The following is an 18,580-nucleotide window of genomic DNA, read 5'->3' as shown; positions in this document are numbered from 1 at the left end:
ACGTGATATAATGGCTTACTCCTTGACCACAGTTGCTTCCGGTTCATCAAACACTTGTTGGAGAGAAGCACGTGATGCCAAGCATCTTTCTGAGGCATTTCTTACGTTTTCAGTGAAATGATTGATGATCGGCTGACCAGTCCACTCACTTGATGCCCAGCAGTTGAGCGTGGTCAAGGCGCGTGTTACCGCCTCGCCAACTGCACCTGCATATAATAACACTAATTCTCGTAAAACTGTGTTCCTATATCATATGGTATTCAAGGCAGTCCACAAAGGTCAGTGTGGCCACCAATGTTCACCCCCTGCTCAGACCAGTGTACCGTATTGTTGTTCATTTCTCCGTAAAACTGGTTAAGGTCACTCTCCAAATGTGCACACGTCTCGCATCTGCGAGTCTAACCCCCCAGTGGCACAGTGGTTTGTCTACGGACTTACACTGATAGAAACCTGGTTTCGATACCCGTGCTGGGCAGAGCACAGAGAGCCCTTTGTGTAGCTTTGTGCTTAAATAACAAACAACAACAACATCATCTGTGAATCTAACATCCAACCCGCGAATCGTTTGGCCAAATAACATGTTCCATGATACTACTGTCGACGGGCTGTTTTATGGCGACCCATTATAAAGCGTGTGTGTGTGTTTCAACACCAAAGAAATGGAGGGAAATATTTAGATAATTTAATAACACAAAGATATAATCAAGCTCTAAACCATGACGATCTTCAAACACAATTCATTAGAATGAGCAAAATGCATTGACATTGCTACCACTTGATCACAAGGTTACTAAACAGTTAATCTGTAATATATTGACTTACTTGTACAGCTTAACTTTTGTTTCATCTACACACACTAAACGTTAACATCGCAGTGCATGGGGAAAAGTTGTTCAAACTGTTTTGACAAAAAAAGGAAGAAAAAGAGCGGGAACGGAAGATTCTTTCACTAAAGTCAACATTCTGGGGTTATAAACTCTTTAACGTTTTTTTAAACAAACGCAATCATTTCAGTAAGCGTTTCTAACATACTTCGCAGAAACGAACACGTGGAATTAAACAGCTAACAGTTCCAGAACTCCTTACATTAGTAACTAGAACACGTGGAATTCAACAGTCAATTACACTCTGTAAAAAAATCTCAAGTCTTCACGTTCACCAATATAATAGAGAACTCGTGCGCTGCCCACCTTTATGAGAAGGCCCGCACCTCAGGTTATATGCCCTTTGCTACAATTCACCAACAAATGACGTGTGAATCTCTTGGTGGTTTACTGAACCATACAATACGTTATAGCTGACGTCTAACGACCGTGGCTACGGCGAACGTAAGCAATCATAACGACTTAGCCGAGGTCGTAACACCTACGAACTGGGGGAGACGGCACATCCCCTGCACGCGCTCTGCGCTGTAAGAAGATAGCTTTCCAGCTCAGTGCCTATACTTATCGCTTTACTCCCTTCTCACCAATCATCGACTCTAAGCCGATGTTCCGTGTGGCACAAAAGTAGACAGTGGTGAAGCTCGTGCTATCTTTGGGGATGTGCTATAGAAGGAAACAGAGTATTACAAATATATGTGGGGCGGGAGGTTCTTGATAAACATCAATATAGATATGCACGAAAATCCCAAATTGTATTCGAACAAAACCATCAGGATCCTTTATGCCTATGTAACGTACAATTTACAGGATAAACTATTCCAAAATACACGAAACTTTACACACACTCGGTGTCAGTTGTTCACGTTGATGTAACGTTCAGTTTTCAGAATAAACTATTCCAAAATACACGAAACTTTACACACACTGGTGTCAGTTGTTCACGTTGATGTAACGTACAATTTGCAGGATAAACTATTCCAAAATACACGAAACTTTACACACACTTGGTGTCAGTTGTTCACGTTGATGTAACGTACAGTTTACATGATAAACTATTCCAAAATACACGAAACTTTACACACACTCGGTGTCAGTTGTTCACGTTGATGTAACGTACAGTTTACAGGATAAACCATTCCAAAATACACGAAACTTTACACACACACTGGTGTCAGTTGTTCACGTTCATGTAACGTACAGTTTACAGGGTAAACTATTCCAAAATACACGAAACTTTACACACACTTGGTGTCAGTTGTTCACGTTGATGTAACGTACAGTTTACAAGATAAACTATTCCAAAATATACAAAACTTTACGCACACTGGTGTCAGTTGTTCACGTTGATGTAGCGTACAGTTTACAGGATAAACTATTCCAAAATACACGAAACTTTACGCACACTTGGTGTCAGTTGTTCACGTTGATGTAACGTACAGTTTACAGGATAAACCATTCCAAAATACACGAAACTTTACACACACACTGGTGTCAGTTGTTCACGTTGAATAGCTGGATGGTTCGGGCCACAATAATAAAATATACTTTGAAAATGTTCGGAATTTTAACAAACATAATGATAAGTGGTTAACATGTCCGGTCTGTGAATCAGAGAATTCAGAGTTTGCCACCCTTTATAGCCAAAAAATATACGTTCCACATCTTAGGAGCCGTGGGGTTCGCTATCAGAGTGACCGCCAAATTCCGCTATTCTGTCAGACAAAACCAGCAAATGGCTGAGCGAGCGAACGAAGATTAGGAAAGTACCAACAGAAATCATCAACTCCATATCAAACCGGCCAACCAAAAAAACCTGAATCTAAGAAAAAATTATAACAACAGTACAGAAGGGTTTGTTTGTTTGTTTTTGAATTTCGCGCAAAGCTACACGAGGGCTATCTGCGCTAGCCGTCCCTAATTTAGCAGTGTAAGACTAGAGGGAAGGCAGCTAGTCATCACCACCCACCGCCAACTTTTGGGCTACTCTTTTACCAACGAATAGTGGGATTGACCGTCACATTATAACGTCCCCACGGCTGAAAGGGCGAGCATGTTTGGTGTGACGGGGATTCGAACCCGCGACCCTCAGATTGCGAGTCGAGTGCCTTAACCACCTGGCCATGCCGGGCCAGTACAGAAGGGAGGAAGAGGTCTACCTGAACCTGACCCTCCCAGGTCGTAAAAACGACCTAAATCCCGATCCAGAGAAGAAGAAGAAGAAGAAGCAAATGGTTTGTCAGTGAGTGGTGTTTTTCCTCTTGTCTATTAGTACAAAATTACAGAAGGCAGATTGCCGTTCAGGAGTTAGCGTTTAAATCTGAAGCAACAAAAGAAAGGAAAAAAAAAACAGTTTAGAATAAATTGGGATAAATCACAATTAAAGGTATCTCAATTTGAATTAATTATTCAGGAGAATCATAATTAATCATCAACTTTAGTTTTACTGTAAGCGAAATATGCATAATTTATTTTGTCACTGAAGAAAAAATAAAGTATTGGAAAGTTTATCAAAATTATATATTAAAAAAATCCAAGTTTTTAAATTAATTTGATTCGAATAAACCAGATGTCGCTTTTTCAATTATTTCGAAAGTCATATTAAGACCAGATTCATAAAAGAAATATATCTTAGTTATTATGTTTCAATTCATTAAGTGATATTCCAGTGGTGTTTTAATTACTGCGCAATTTAAGAAAAATACGAAATATTTAAAATTTGAAACTGTATTATTCATTTTAAATACAAAAATAATATTTTACTAACACGGACCAATGTTTGTAAAAAACGTACAGTTTTGTCCCCCTGGTGGGACAGTCATAAATATGGAGTTAGAACGCTAAAATCCTGGATTCGATTTCCCGCGGTGGATACAGCAGATAGCCCAATGTGCCTTTGCTCTAGAACAAACAAATAAACGTATAGCTTAAAAAAAAAACTCTTAATATCAAATGTACATACGTTTATACAAGTATAGTCCCTTAGTCTCCCAGAATGCAAAGGTTTTTGTTTGTTTGTTTCTTTGTTTCTTCTCAAATTAAAAAAACTTTAATTTTTAATTGTTGAGGCTTTAATCGAAGAAAAATACTACAATATTAACAACAAAGAAAAAATCTGAGTATAGTCTTATAAGAGAAGCCGCCCCCAGAACAAACGAATTAAAAGTAAATAGTACCTGAATAATTTAGGAAGTAAGTGACTGACCCCCCCCCCCCCCGAGTGGAAGATTCGTGTCGCATTATCGTGCGCCCCAACGAGTCATAAATAGTAAACTTGGATCACGAGAAGCATTCATACCTAATCCCTCTTTCAATAATGAATTAAATTAGCAGGGACATCCACAAAGAGGCAAGTAGGATCATGCCACCCTCCCCTCCATAACACTGTGCATGCATACGGACTCGGTAATATGAGTGAGTAAAATGCTGGTTATTTTCACGCATAGCATGTACGTGCGTGTTTTGATATGGTTCATATATATAAATATATAATAAAATATGTGTGTCTAAAGCCCCCCCCCCCTCCAATAGCGGTCAGATTTAAATTCCTGCGCACGGCCCTGTAAATCATTAAGATATTCTACTCCTTTCTACCCAAACAGGGTTAGAGAAGTTACTTCCAATATTTGTTATTATCAAGCGCGTTGTAAAATATGTAAATACGTTTATATCCGACTTGTACTCCACGCGGACAGTGGGTTATTTCGCTATGACAAAGCAGAGATTCAACCAAAGCATTTTCTTATTCTTTTGAGGAACCGCGAGTGTTTTTTTTTTTAAGTTATTATTATTCAAGACCTGACGAAAAAGACACATCAAGAATGATTTGACAAATAGGAATACTTCGAGAAAATATACATCAACCAATAAAAGATTTCTTTTGCCAATTTCACTAAAAAAATAAATAAAATTCAAGAAAAAAAAAAAAGTTTAAAAACATGTACACTAGCCTGCTTTGTTTCCGGAAGTCTCAAGTGGCGCCACTTTTACAGTGTGATAGGAAAATAAATAAATAAACACCCAGTAAAAAACACATTTTTATTTTTTATTTTTTCACACAGTGAACATACAATCCAGACAAAAAGAGATGACAGGGATGCCTTGGATGGTGTGTACGACTTTGGACACACGAACGATTTCTTTTCTTTTTCGGTAACTCACGAGAAGAATGATGCAGGAGAAGGGGGAGGGGCGTCATGACGAACGTCAAGATTTTTAAAATTAGAAAAGTAGAAATCGTTCCTACATTGAAAAACCTTGACTGATTAAAGACCATTCAGAAGATTGTCAGTGTTACCAGGTTTGAGACCCAGTACACTGTAACCTCCAAGAAAGAATACTATCAGTGTTACCAGGTTTGAGAACCAGTAAACTGTAACCAACCATGAAAAAGACTGTCAGTGTTACCAGGTTTGAGAACCAGTAAACTGTAACCAACCATGAAAAAGACTGTCAGTGTTACCAGGTTTGAGAACCAGTACACTGTAACCAACATGGAAGAAGACTGTCAGTGTTATCAGGTTTGAGAACCAGTAAACTGTAACCAAGCAGGAAGAAGACTGCCAGTGTTACCAGGTTTGAGACCCAGTACACTGTAACCAACCAGAAAGAATACTATCAGTGTTACCAGGTTTGAGAACCAGTCCACTGTAACCAACCATGAAGATTGTCAGTGTTACCAGGTTTGAGAACCAGTACACTGTAACCAACCAGAAAGAATACTATCAGTATTACTAGGTTTGAGAATTTTCTGTGAAGTTTCACACATGGGAATATTCACACACACACACTACATCAGAAACTAGAACGAAATTATCTTCTTGACATGGTTAAAGAAAATATAATAAAAAACAGATGAAGGTCGTATGGCATTTTTAGATAATATTTGGGATATCGGGCGGAATTCCAAAAAGGAACATATATATATATATATATATTTGTTGTTATTTTTTTTTCGACAGATTACAAGTTGCTTTTTATTCAGGGGTTAAAATCCCATTATGATCTCCATCCTTAACCCACGAGACACAACTTCAGCTCTGAAGAGAGAGAGACGCAATTTTCACGTAAAGCACGTATAAGCTTCATATAACAGCCTCGCTTCCGCTCTTTTGGGTTCGAAAACAAAAATAATAAAACTGGTAATAAGATATAACAATAGGCAACTCCATTATAGTCTGTTAGAAATGTGGAGTCATTTCAGCTACATACGGAAATGTTGAATTTACGTGATGAGAAAAATCAAAACTAAATAACATCCAATCGGTCAGGGTAAAACAAAAATTACGTGCCCATGAACCAATCACCGACGGAACTTGTTCATTTGTTGAATTTCGCGCAAAGCTACACGAGAACTACCCGTCACGAACTTTAACGTAATAGACCAAAGGGAAGGTGGCTAGTCAAAACCACTCACCGCCAACTCTTGGGCCATTTTTTTTTTTATCAACGAAAAATGAGATCGTCCGTCACATATAACGGCTGAAAGGGGCCAACAGAATTCTAATAAATGAGTGGCTTCTTCTATTTGTTTTCTACTAGTGTTAGGCCTTTAAAACATACACCATCAATGTAGGCAAACAATAGTTTCAAACATTTCTATATGGGTGTGTGTGTGCAACAAACGTACATAAACATTTCTATATGGGTGTGTGTGTGTGCAACAAACGTACATAAACATTTCTATATGTGTGTGTGTGTGTGCAACAAACGTACATAAACGTTTCTATATGTGTATGTGTGTGTGTGCAACAAACGTACATAAACATTTCTATATGTGTGTGTGTGTGTGCAACAAACGTACATAAACATTTCTATATGGGTGTGTGTGTGTGCAACAAACGTACATAAACATTTCTATATGTGTGTGTGTGTGTGTGTGCAACAAACGTACATAAACATTTCTATATGGGTGTGTGTGTGCAACAAACGTACATAAACATTTCTATATGGTGTGTGTGTGTGCAACAAACGTACATAAACATTTCTATATGGGTGTGTGTGTGCAACAAACGTACATAGAACATTTCTATATGGGTGTGTGTGTGCAACAAATGTACATATAGATAATGAAGTATACATATCAACATAGTGCCAGAAACAGACAAACATCTATGGACTGACTATACACAATTCTTGTTTTTACCTCAGTTAAACTTAACCAGAAGTCACTAGCTGTTTACCAGAAACTTAGCTGGAAACTCAACTGACAAAATCCGATATAAGATGGTAATAACCAGGAGATCAGGGGACGTTTCACATTACCCGAGTGTATTATATTCGAATGTCAAGAGAAAAAAAAAGTTAATAACAAACTTATTTCAAGTCGCAACTAAACCTCAAGAGACCCCGTGCACTTATTTCAAGTCGCAACTAAACCTCAAGAGACCCTGTGAAGTAAAATTACACGAGGACCCTGAATAACTGTCGTTTACTATTTCTAAGGCTCCAAGAATCGGGCAAAGGGAGCTCGTGGACTTGATCCTAAACACTAAGATAAGGTGGTTGAGTCCATGCGTGTCACGTGCAAACTGACGCGTTCTTTCAGGATTCAACTGCCTACTAACGTCAAAACAACCTACAGATAATCGACCGTAAGGTTTTGTGGCTTCAGAATTTATTTAGTTCGTTCATTACACGACAAACAGAAGATTGGTTTTGGTTTTGTTACATCAAGATTCAATTACCTCGGTAAACCAACCGAAAACCACTACGTTAGGTTTTGTAACATCTAAACACAACTGGTTCGTTACACCACGGAAAAACAACCGAAAATCACTACGTTAGGTTTTGTAACATCTAAACACAATTGGTTCGTTACACCACGGACAACCAACCGAAAATCACTACGTTAGGTTTTGTAACATCTAAACACAATTGGTTCGTTACACCACGGACAACCAACCGAAAATCACTACGTTAGGTTTTGTAACATCTAAACGCAACTGGTTCGTTACACCACAACGAGCTACAGAAGATATAAGCGTTAGGTTTTGTAACATCTAAACGCAATTGGTTCGTTACACCACAACGAGCTACAGAAGATCTACGCGTTAGGTTTTGTAACATCTAAACACAATTGGTTCGTTACACCACAACGAGCTACAGAAGATCTACGCGTTAGGTTTTGTAACATCTAAACGCAACTGGTTCTTTACACCACAACGAGCTACAGAAGATCTACGCGTTAGGTTTTTGTAACATCTAACCGCAATGGGTTGGTTACACCACAACAAAATTAAAAAATCTACGCGTTAGGTTTATAACATTTGGCCGCAATTGGTTCATTACATCACAATAAACGACAGAAAATCTACGCTTTAGGTTTTGTAACATCTAAACGCAAATGGTTCGTTACAAACTCCCTGTGATCCACGTATTAATGCTCTGTGATTTAAAAAAACAAAAGTCTTTTGATTTCAAAATAGCACTAATGTAAGTAGTATTTGGTCTCAGCGGGGTATAGTACAACTAGACAACACTGAAACAAGAAAAAAAAACTACGAACGTCCACCAGATTTATTTGGTGAATGTAAAGTGACATACTACTGAACTCCATCTTAAATTCCACAATAAATTGATTTTACACACACATACTTTGGACTAAAAACATTCAAGATCAAAATATATCTGCTACTCAACATATATAAAAAAAGAGCTGCACAGAGAGTCGCGTATATTATGGTACAAATACACACACACACACAAATCTGTGTGTAGGCCTAGATAAAGACAAACATTTTACATCATAAATGTAACTGTCCATTTATCAGGAGCACGTTTGAGAACCAAAATAAATGTTCAAATGTGCTTTATGCTGGGTTACTTTTTACTTAGTGTTTACAGTAGACCAACAGCATTTTGGTAACAAACAACAAGGCAAATATCTGAAGATAAAGAAATGTTGTAAAAACAGTCAAATCAATAATAATAATACAATTTGTTTTTTTAAACTGTACATTATTGTCGAAAAGCTTAGCCTAACGAGCTGCGTGTGATTAGTGAATAATTATTAGCGTAATATATTTTTGTTTGGCACTAAACGCACTTTTACTTACTCACGATACAGAGGGATATAAAAACAGTGAGCTGCATACAGTACCACAAATCTCTGTGTGCTGAACGCATCTAACTTATTATTTCCCGTTTCCAAATCTTTCAAAGCCAGTTTACAAGGTTGACTATCGAGTAATATTACCATTTTACAATTCCACTGTCAGATAACCCAGTGGTGTTTCTGAGTGGAAAAAAAAAGACTTTCCTCAGAAATAACCACTTCAACTGTCTGATAACCTGATGGTGTTTCTGACTGAAAATGATCCCCTTTCTCAGATTCTATCACCACTTTAACTGTCTGATAACCTGATGGTGTTTCTGACTGAAAATGGTCTCCTTTCTCAGATTGTATCATCACTTCAATTGTCTGATAACCTGATGGTGTTTCTGACTGGAAATAGTCCCCTTTCTCAGATTCTATACCACTTCAACTGTCTGATAACCTGATGGTGTTTCTGACTGGAAATAGTCCCCTTTCTTAGATTATATCACCACTTCAACTGTCTGATAACCTGATGGTGTTTCTGACAGGAAATAGTCCCCTTTCTCAGATTATATCATCACTTCAACTGTCTGATAACCTGATATAGTGTTCCTGAGTAAAAAAAATTCCCATTTTATTTCGGTTTCACTTGAAGACTGCCACAACACTTGAAGATTATATATCCGCTAGAGGGAAACAGTAGCCAAAAAGATGCATGTGACGTTATAATCTGCGTGTGTCTGGTACAGAACTTAACAGGAGAATACGCAATCAATCAAATATTTGAAGGAACTGAGAGCTGCGGATCAATATTATATGTACATTTTTTTATCTCTTAAAGAGGATGGCTTACTGGAATTGGGCCAAATTTAAGGTAAAATAATCTTAGTCTTTCGTCAAAATTACACGATTGAAAGCAACCAAACTCTGGTTATGACAGAAAGTCAAAGGTTAAGAAAGAAGGCGGAGGAATATAAAACTAACTCTAAATAGCGACATCGTCTGAAGAAGAGCGAATCGCTATAAATTAATGACTTTTTACTTCTGATGAACGATTTTGTTAATGAAGGTTTAGGCCTAACAAAATAAACAATCTTACTGTACTAAACTACATGTTGCCGTGGCAAACTCCCGAGTCTTACTGTTCTTAAGCTTCAATCAAAACTTGTTTGTTTGTTTTCGAATTTCGCGCAAAACTACTCGAGGGCTATCTGCGCTAGCCGTCCCTAATTTAGCAGTGTAAGACTAGAGGGAAGGCAGCTAGTCATCACCACCCACCGCCGCCAACTCTTGGGCAACTCTTTTACCAACGAATAGTGGGATTGACCGTCACATTATAACGCCCCCACGGCTGAAAGGGCGAGCATGTTTGGTATGACGGGGATTCGAACCCGCGACCCTCAGATTCCGAGTCGAGCGCCCTAACCACCTGGCCTGTACAGTAAGATACTGATTAGTTTAGTACAGCAAGGCTCAGAAGGCACCGAATAATGTTTTTTTTTTTCTCTCGGAAAAAAAAAAAGACTTACTCGCAAAGTATTATGTGTAGCTGATCACATTTGTCGAGTAAATTGACTCCCAAAAGATGATTGACTAATTAGGTTTAACAATGCATGCTATTTTCGGATTTGCAATTCTTTTGTTTATTAAAAACAAAGCTACAAAATGGGCTATCTATGTCGTGTCCCCTGCGAGTATCGAAACCCGATTTTTAGCGTTATAAGCCCTCATACTTGTTGCTGAGTCACCAGGGGCTACTTCGTTTGTTTGTTGAATCTCGCGCTAAGCTGTCCCCAATTTTGAAATGACAGACTAGAGTGAAGGCAGCCATCCACCGCCAACTCTTGAGCTAATACCCATTATCAATGAATAATGGGATTGACCGTTATATCATAACGTCTCAAGGTTGAAAGGGAGAGTGCGTTCAATGGCAGGTTTTAATCCCGCGAATCGATTGATTTAACAACAGGACCATGACGGCCCCCCACCCCCTCCAGTGGCTGCTACAAATTTATTGAATATATAGTATACAAAAGTTATTAACATCTAAGATAAAAATCAATCAAAATATCCTGTTCGATTTTTGAAGGAAAACATTTCAGTTTTGTAAATTAGGTGTTATATTTTTTTCAAACGACTTTGCGCAAAGCTTCACACAGCCGTGCTCCATTTTGGAGTGAAATACTTTAGAGGGAAGGCAACAGCACTTACCGCCAACTCCAGAGCTACCCTTGTCTGATCGAACAGTGGGATTTTAACGTCACTCCCATAGCGGACACGGTTCGCGAGCCATGAATCATCTAATTCACAGTCCGGGCAGGCCGACCCCTAGGTGATGCTAAATAAGTTTATTTAGTCTAAGCGTCCAGAACATAATAAAATCAATAACCAAACGCAAGGTAGCCAAAGTAGTAATTCAATATCAAAAAATTACGTTGTTCTCAAAAACTAGATGACTTCTGATATAAGGGAGGTGTTTTTGAGATGTTCAGTGCCCTTCTCTAGATGACTTCTGATATACACCTTCCTAAAAAAACAACAACTTTATTTTGCTTTGTTTGTAGATGAACGTAACCGTCCAAACCGAAATTTTACAAGATTCAACTGAGCATGCAAGAAAAATCTAAAACCAGTGCAATAATCTGAAAACGTAAAAATAGAGCTCTATTTATAACTTTTGTAAAGTAATAACGATAGCAGTTTGTTTGCTGTTAAGCGCAAAGTTACACAATAGGCTATCTGTGCTCCGCCCACAACGGTTATTGAAACACGATTTTTGGTGTTATAAGTACGGAGTGCAATAACACATACACATATACATACATACAAGACAGTCCAAGTAATACCAGGAAAAGTTTGTTTGTTCGTTTGTTGAATTTTGCGCAAAGCTACCAGGGGGCCTTTCTGCGTTAGCAGTCCCTAATTATGAAGTGATAGAATAGTGGGGGACAAACAACCATTACCAACTTTTGGGCTACTCTTTATCAACGAAAAGTGGGAACGGCCGTCACATTATAATGTATCTACGACTGAAAGGGCAAGCACGTTTGATGACAGGTTTCGATCCCGTGACCGCAGATTGTACAACAGGCCAGACTTTACGATAGAAAGTGAAGCCATCGTCGAAACAGGTCATTAACAGTTCGTTACAATCGCCTTTCGTGTCGGTGTAAAAATTTAGGTATGGGAGCGCCACCTAAACAAAATTCGTTGAAGGTTATAATTTAGTGTTGTATTTTGACCTGCACCATTTTTTATCATATATAATTCAGATTCTTCCTATTCAGCTTTACCAATACAAAACTTACACGTGTGTCTTGATGTTGAAAATATTCAAGAGACATTGTCGTTTATAAGTTATACTTTTTATTTAATGTTATCTTATTAATTAACAAATGTTCATTAAAAAGTTTAATGTGGATATATATATATATATATATATATCATTATGAATATTTTGCATTGTTAACTTACTATAGAAATTACGGACTAACCTAAATTTTCTAAACTATCCAAACCTCGTGAGATATTGGGATTTCGGCCGAAAACGTCGACGGAGCTAGGGTACCCAAATGGCGAAACAGTGCATTCTAATTACTAAAAGTTCTTGTTTTATATCTTTGCGCACACCTAATAAGAACAGAATATTCAGTGAACTACATTAATTACTGGGTTTAATCTTTAGTTCTCATCTACATTGGTAGCTTGCTTTGATTAGACATTAATGAAAATTCTGTATCGCTAAAAATGGCAAAATATCATAACAAGATACGTAAAATATTCACGAATTTATGGAACTATATTATAGCGCGGACTCGCACGTACATATAAAAATGAAATGACGAGGTAGCTAATTATTTTGTTGAAATTGGTACGCAGATAGATAGTGTGTAGCGAAAACCATGGTAATAAAATGGGTTGCTGTGGTTTTAAACTTGTAAATTAAATGATGAATTAACAGGTGTGTGTAGCGAAAACCATGGTAATAAAATGGGTTGCTGTGGTTTTAAACTTGTAAATTAAATGATGAATTAACAGGTGTATAGCGAAAACCATGGTAATAAAATGGGTTGCCGTGGTTTTAAACTTGTAAATTAAATGATGAATTAACAGAAATTCCTGTTTTGTTGTTTTATTTCACCGCTCATCTATCTATTTATCTGGTACAAAGAACAAATATTTTTCGATCACTAAAAAACAACAACAACAACAAGAGAATGAGTATAGTGTTATTACCTGCTTTTCAAACACCTGTACTAAAGGACAACATGCACGCGCTATAACCATCGATCTGACCATCTATCCACGTGTTTTTCATCAATAATATAAATCAATTTACGTTTCTGACGTGTTTGGAAACAAGTATACGAGTAGTTAAATCGTTAACGTGTGTGTAGCGAAAACCATGGTAATAAAATGTGTTACTGTGGTTTTAAACTTGTAAATTAAATGATGAATTAACAGGTGTGTGTAGCGAAAACCATGGTAATAAAATGGGTTGGTGTGGTTTTAAACTTGTAAATTAAATGATGAATTAACAAGTTGTGTGTGTGTGTGTGTGTGTGTAAGCGTACAGGTCACTACCTAGAAGATGTCTGTAACAGAGTTGAACATGGATACGCTACAGCCTGACTAACCCAATACTTGTGCTGTAGGGCTGGCTATTTTATCGATCACAAGACATTTCCTACACATTACGGGACAAAAGCCTAAGTTCAATAAGGTAACGTGCTGCCTATCATACATCTACTGCCATGCCGTGTTTAGGTACTTTGTTTTTGTAGGGTATTTTCAGTCTATAACGCAGCTAAAGTCGTGGAAACCATACGTGGGGTAGAGGTAAATATGTCCCTTCCATCTAAGTTCCCCCCCATCCCTCGCGATTTGTAGAGGATCAAAAATAACAATAATAATAATAATAAAAATTATTATTTTTGACCTTTAATTAAATATATATATATATATATATTTGACCTTTAACCTTTGATCTTTTATTCTCTTTTGTATCGGCGCCAAGTAAAAAGCCAACCACAATGAAAGACCTTATATAAAGTATTGATATAAAAATTGTTACTGATCTAGTCACACATGGATTAGATATCGTTAATAATATACAAACCAGCTGTTACAGGTTACACTATTACCTGGATCAAACCACAATAACGACACAATCTGGCTAAGCAACAGCATTCCAGTTCTTCTTCATCCCCGAGGTAGACAGGGTGGGACATTATATATCTCCGGGCATCCTTTGCGCCGCCGCCCTGTATCTTCCCTCGGTAAGCCATTCTTGGCGGCGGCCCGTAACTCCCCCAAATACGAAAGTAGCGAAAACTGTTCCTTTAGGGTCGCATTCCCGGAGAACTCTGTCGTGGGTAGTACGGACTCCCGCGTACGTGTTGTACGAACGTAGACGTAGTAAAGCGCAGAAGATGGACGCGCAACGCGAACTGAACGTAATACCTACGGCAGCAAGCATCGACATGCCTTTCGTTCAGCGCTGCTTGAATGTACTCTGCGTGACTGCAGAGTGACGTAAGCTTGTCACTCGTGTGACCTTTATACACTTCCATACGAAAACTGGGGTATGAGTACTAAAGAGAAGTCTTCCTTTGAGTATCAATACAAAAAAAAAAGCCAATTTTTACACGTGTGTTAAAGAAATGTATCGCAAGGCTGGAGGAAAAATTATCGTTTTATCTGAGGCATTGTGGGAAATTTCTTTAAATACACCTCAGCAGCTTCAAGATGGTGTCCTTTTGAGGTTATTGTCCCTTACAAAGGTAGGAGGTTTGTTTGTTTGTTTTGAAGTTCGCGCAAAGCTACACGAGGGCTATCTGCGCTAGTCGTTCCTAATTTAGCAGTGTAAGCCTAGAGGGAAGGCAGCTAGTCATCACCACCCACCGCCAACTCTTGGGCTACTCTTTTACCAACGAATAGTGGGATTAACCGTCACGTTATAACGCCCCCACGGCTGAAAGGGCGAGCATGTTTGGTGGGACGGGGATTCGAACCCGCGACCGCAGATTACGAATCGAGCGTCCTAACCACCTGCCCATGCCGGGCGCGGGGGGGGGGGGAGGTCTGAAAAAGTTATTTATTCACTTCTGCATGGTTGGGTCAATGAAATTCCAGTTCTGATCACCTCCAAATCGGTACAATGTATGAACAACATCTGTTAAAACACACAATGGAGAGAGAGAGAGAGAGAAGAAAAAACACAAAGAGAACTTGAAACAGTAATATCGCAATATTTTTTGTCTCTGTGGTTTCAAAACAGTACAATTAGGCTAAAGTGAAGGTTTAATTTTTTTAGACCTCTTTGGCTGGTGTGAATATGTTCTTTAAGATGTATCTAACCTTTTATTATCATACATGATTTAAATGGCCAATCAACCATTTGAAATAACATTTTGGCACAATATTTCTGTATTCCAGTTCACACTATATTTTACTGAATGGGTTATACAATTTCTATGTATTCCAGTTCACACTATATTTTACTGAATGGGTTATACAATTTCTATGTATTCCAGTTCACACTATATTTTACTGAATGGGTTATACAATTTCTATGTATTCCAGTTCACACCATATTTTACTGAATGTGTTATAAAGCTTTTTCTACAAATATCTGTTTAATTTTGACTATTGACAGAACTTATATTAACTCTGGTTTTTCATGTCTTAATAAAAACTACCCGCCATTTTACGTATTCAAACGTTTACAATGTTGAAAAGGGGAATAATACAACCTTATCTGTATATGCTTTGAATCACGGAAAAGATATACGCACTGGAATAGCCTCAAACCAAGGTATCTTTATAGAAATTATACGTATATTAACTATTTTTTTTTTATATATACGGCAAACAAAAGTACCTTTTTATTTGGTGTCACAAGTTGTTACGAGGAAGTGGTTGAATCGGAAGATTTGGTTTGAGTTAAGCATCCGTTTAAATTTGTAGCGCGTGAAGCAGACACGAAAACAGACAGTGACATTTAATACACGGGTATCTTTGCTGAATGCCAGTATCTAGTACACCTGCATGGCGAATAGTGCACACGCACGCCGTCCCGCCATTCCCGCGGGTAACAAAACGGAGATTAAAAAACAAACGAAGAAAACTATTGTTTGTTGTGTTTCTAACACATTTAATACATGCTTACCAAAACTATGGCAGCTTACAAGTGCACATTTTTAACTCCCTAACGTTTGAAGAAAACTATTGTTTGTTGTGTTTCTAACACATTTAATACATGCTTACCAAAACTATGGCAGCTTACAAGTGCACATTTTTAACTCCCTAACGTTTTTCTCTACAAATAGAACCTAAACTATGGCAGCTTACATGTGCACATTTTTAACTACCTAACGTTTTTCTCTACAAATAGAACCTAAACTATGGCAGCTTACATGTGCACATTTTTAACTCCCTAACGTTTTTCTCTACAAATAGAACCTAAACTATGGCAGCTTACATGAGCACATTTTTAACTACCTAACGTTTTTCTCTACAAATAGAACCTAAACTATGGCAGCTTACATGTGCACATTTTTAACTCCCTAACGTTTTTCTCTTCAAATAGAACCTACATGTGTTTAAGGTAAAACTAAGTTATAGTTTTAGTCAAAGTAATTAATAAATACCAATAATTTGTATCAAAGGATTTCACATATACGGACTAACTTACACTTACAAACACACAGTAGTATGCTAAACTTTTATATTACTAACGGAATGAAACAGTGGTACATATTGCAACGTAGAATTTAAGAGCACGGGATTAAACAAAAAAATTCCTAAGTTATAAAGATATTCTAATTGACCACTTTCATCAGTAGCAGTTCCATAGTAACATGAGAACACGATGTGATGTGTAACAGTTAAAAAGCTAGAGACTGAAGAGGAAACAAAAATGTATTAAAACCAGTTTTTCATTTCTTCCTCGATTCGATTCGCTACTTCTTTTTTTCATTAGCTTTTTTCAGATTTAGGTGCTTAAAACTGAAACAAAAACACTGTACATTACAATAACTGATTCTTTCAAAGGTATTTCTTCCAAAGGAATACATTACTACTTTTCTTTAATATTAAGAATATCTGCAATTTCCTAAACAATACCGATAATAAAAACATATTTCTCGTATTCAAAGAACTAACTTGTGTCTGAACATTTGCTTAATTCTGCAGCAAATAAAGTTACACAAACAAATTAAACAAATGTTACTTAAGACAAATGAAGCAAGTCTGGAATACTATTAAATATGTTGCCATAATTCAGAGGTGTTAAAATTAGCTTCTTTTGTTTGTCATTCATTATAACCAGCATAATGAGCTTCAAATAGCGAATGTGATTAATTTAGTTCAGGACCTAATTTATAAAACAAACTCCAATTGACTAAACTTTCTATCGGAGTTCTTAATTAATACACACACACGGTAGAGTTTTAAAACCAAACTTATTCTTCCATATAACAGACATACAAGGGGGAAAAAAAAAATAATCCAGAACAGTCTTTAAGAAGATGCGTGTATATTAGAAATATATTTGTATGCTGTATATTAATGAACTGAAAATGTAATTTGATTATAATATACTTTAAATATAAGAAAATATGTTATTCTTTGGTGTTATTCAACTTGAAACTTTGTGATCTACATGTATGCTGCACATTTTAATTTTGAGTAAATCCTTTAAAACATTTTTCTAAATCATATGTGCACAAAATTGCTTATGGGTTCACAAATTTCTCTAGTTACAGGGTCGGGTCCTTAATAGCATATGAACCACACAATAAAGGTAAAAAAATATATATCATCAATACTGCAATTAATTCCATTAATTACTGCCAAGGTCCTGTTTGTATTTTACACAGAAAATGTCTGAAGCAATTTCAATCATTGTTTTTTTTTGGTCATAGAAATTCTTGGCTTTGAGAGGACTGTAACAATGATGGACCCAGTATGAAAAAAATAATACATTCAGATATTTAAAGTTTTTTCAAAGGGCTGATTTTGTAATCACTAGTAAAATTGTTGTTGTTGTTCAGCACAAAACCATATAATGGGCTACCTGTACTAGGTCCATCACAAGTATCAAAACGTGGCTTTTTAGCATTATATGCCTTCAGATGTATCGATGAGCCACTGGGGGGAGGGGCTTACTAATAAGAAAGAAAGTGAAATATTCTACATATTTCTTTTCAAACATGGTCTTACTTCAACTCAGTTCTTTTGGCTTCTTTGTTGATAAAGAAAAATTTCCATTAAAAATATACTTTGAACATATTCCCAGAGTTCTATGTGTAGAGTGACCAATGAAATTTGTGTGTTTCACTAGTTTACACACACACGATACTGACGATGGAATTATGATCAACACTTATTACTGCATTAACCATTTTCATTGTCTATCTATCCCATAATCCCAAAATGTCTGCTGGCAACCTACTTGATGTATAGCAATGGTGGTAAAACCTACCCAAATTTGATTTACTAAGATTCTTACAAGAGAAAATGTTTAGGTTAGAAAAAAAAAAAAAAATTAAAATCTTTATAATTTACAAAGTACAATCCAGAACCTTTGAATGTAAAACGTGGCGCCACCTGTTGAATAAGTTTGAAATTATTTTGTTTAAAATAAAATACAAACATT

General features: G+C 37.0%; 1 long non-coding RNA gene across 2 annotated transcripts in view; it reads right to left on the bottom strand.

Annotated features, from left to right (window-relative positions):
• Window positions 1-18,580, bottom strand: part of LOC111088766 — a 26,416-nt gene that overhangs the window by 887 nt on the left and 6,949 nt on the right. Inside the window, exon 3 of one of the 2 annotated variants that reach the window (XR_002613191.1) lies at window positions 3,726-3,782. The exons of the other annotated variant lie outside the window; for it this stretch is intronic. This is a non-coding gene — a long non-coding RNA (uncharacterized LOC111088766). Of the gene's footprint in view, window positions 1-3,725; window positions 3,783-18,580 lie in introns of those variants that run through there. 2 annotated transcript variants of the gene reach the window in all.

Source organism: Limulus polyphemus, unplaced genomic scaffold (assembly GCF_000517525.1).
Source record: "Limulus polyphemus unplaced genomic scaffold, Limulus_polyphemus-2.1.2 Scaffold4385, whole genome shotgun sequence".
NCBI lineage: Eukaryota > Metazoa > Arthropoda > Merostomata > Xiphosura > Limulidae > Limulus > Limulus polyphemus.
This window is presented reverse-complemented; position numbering and strand designations above follow the sequence as displayed.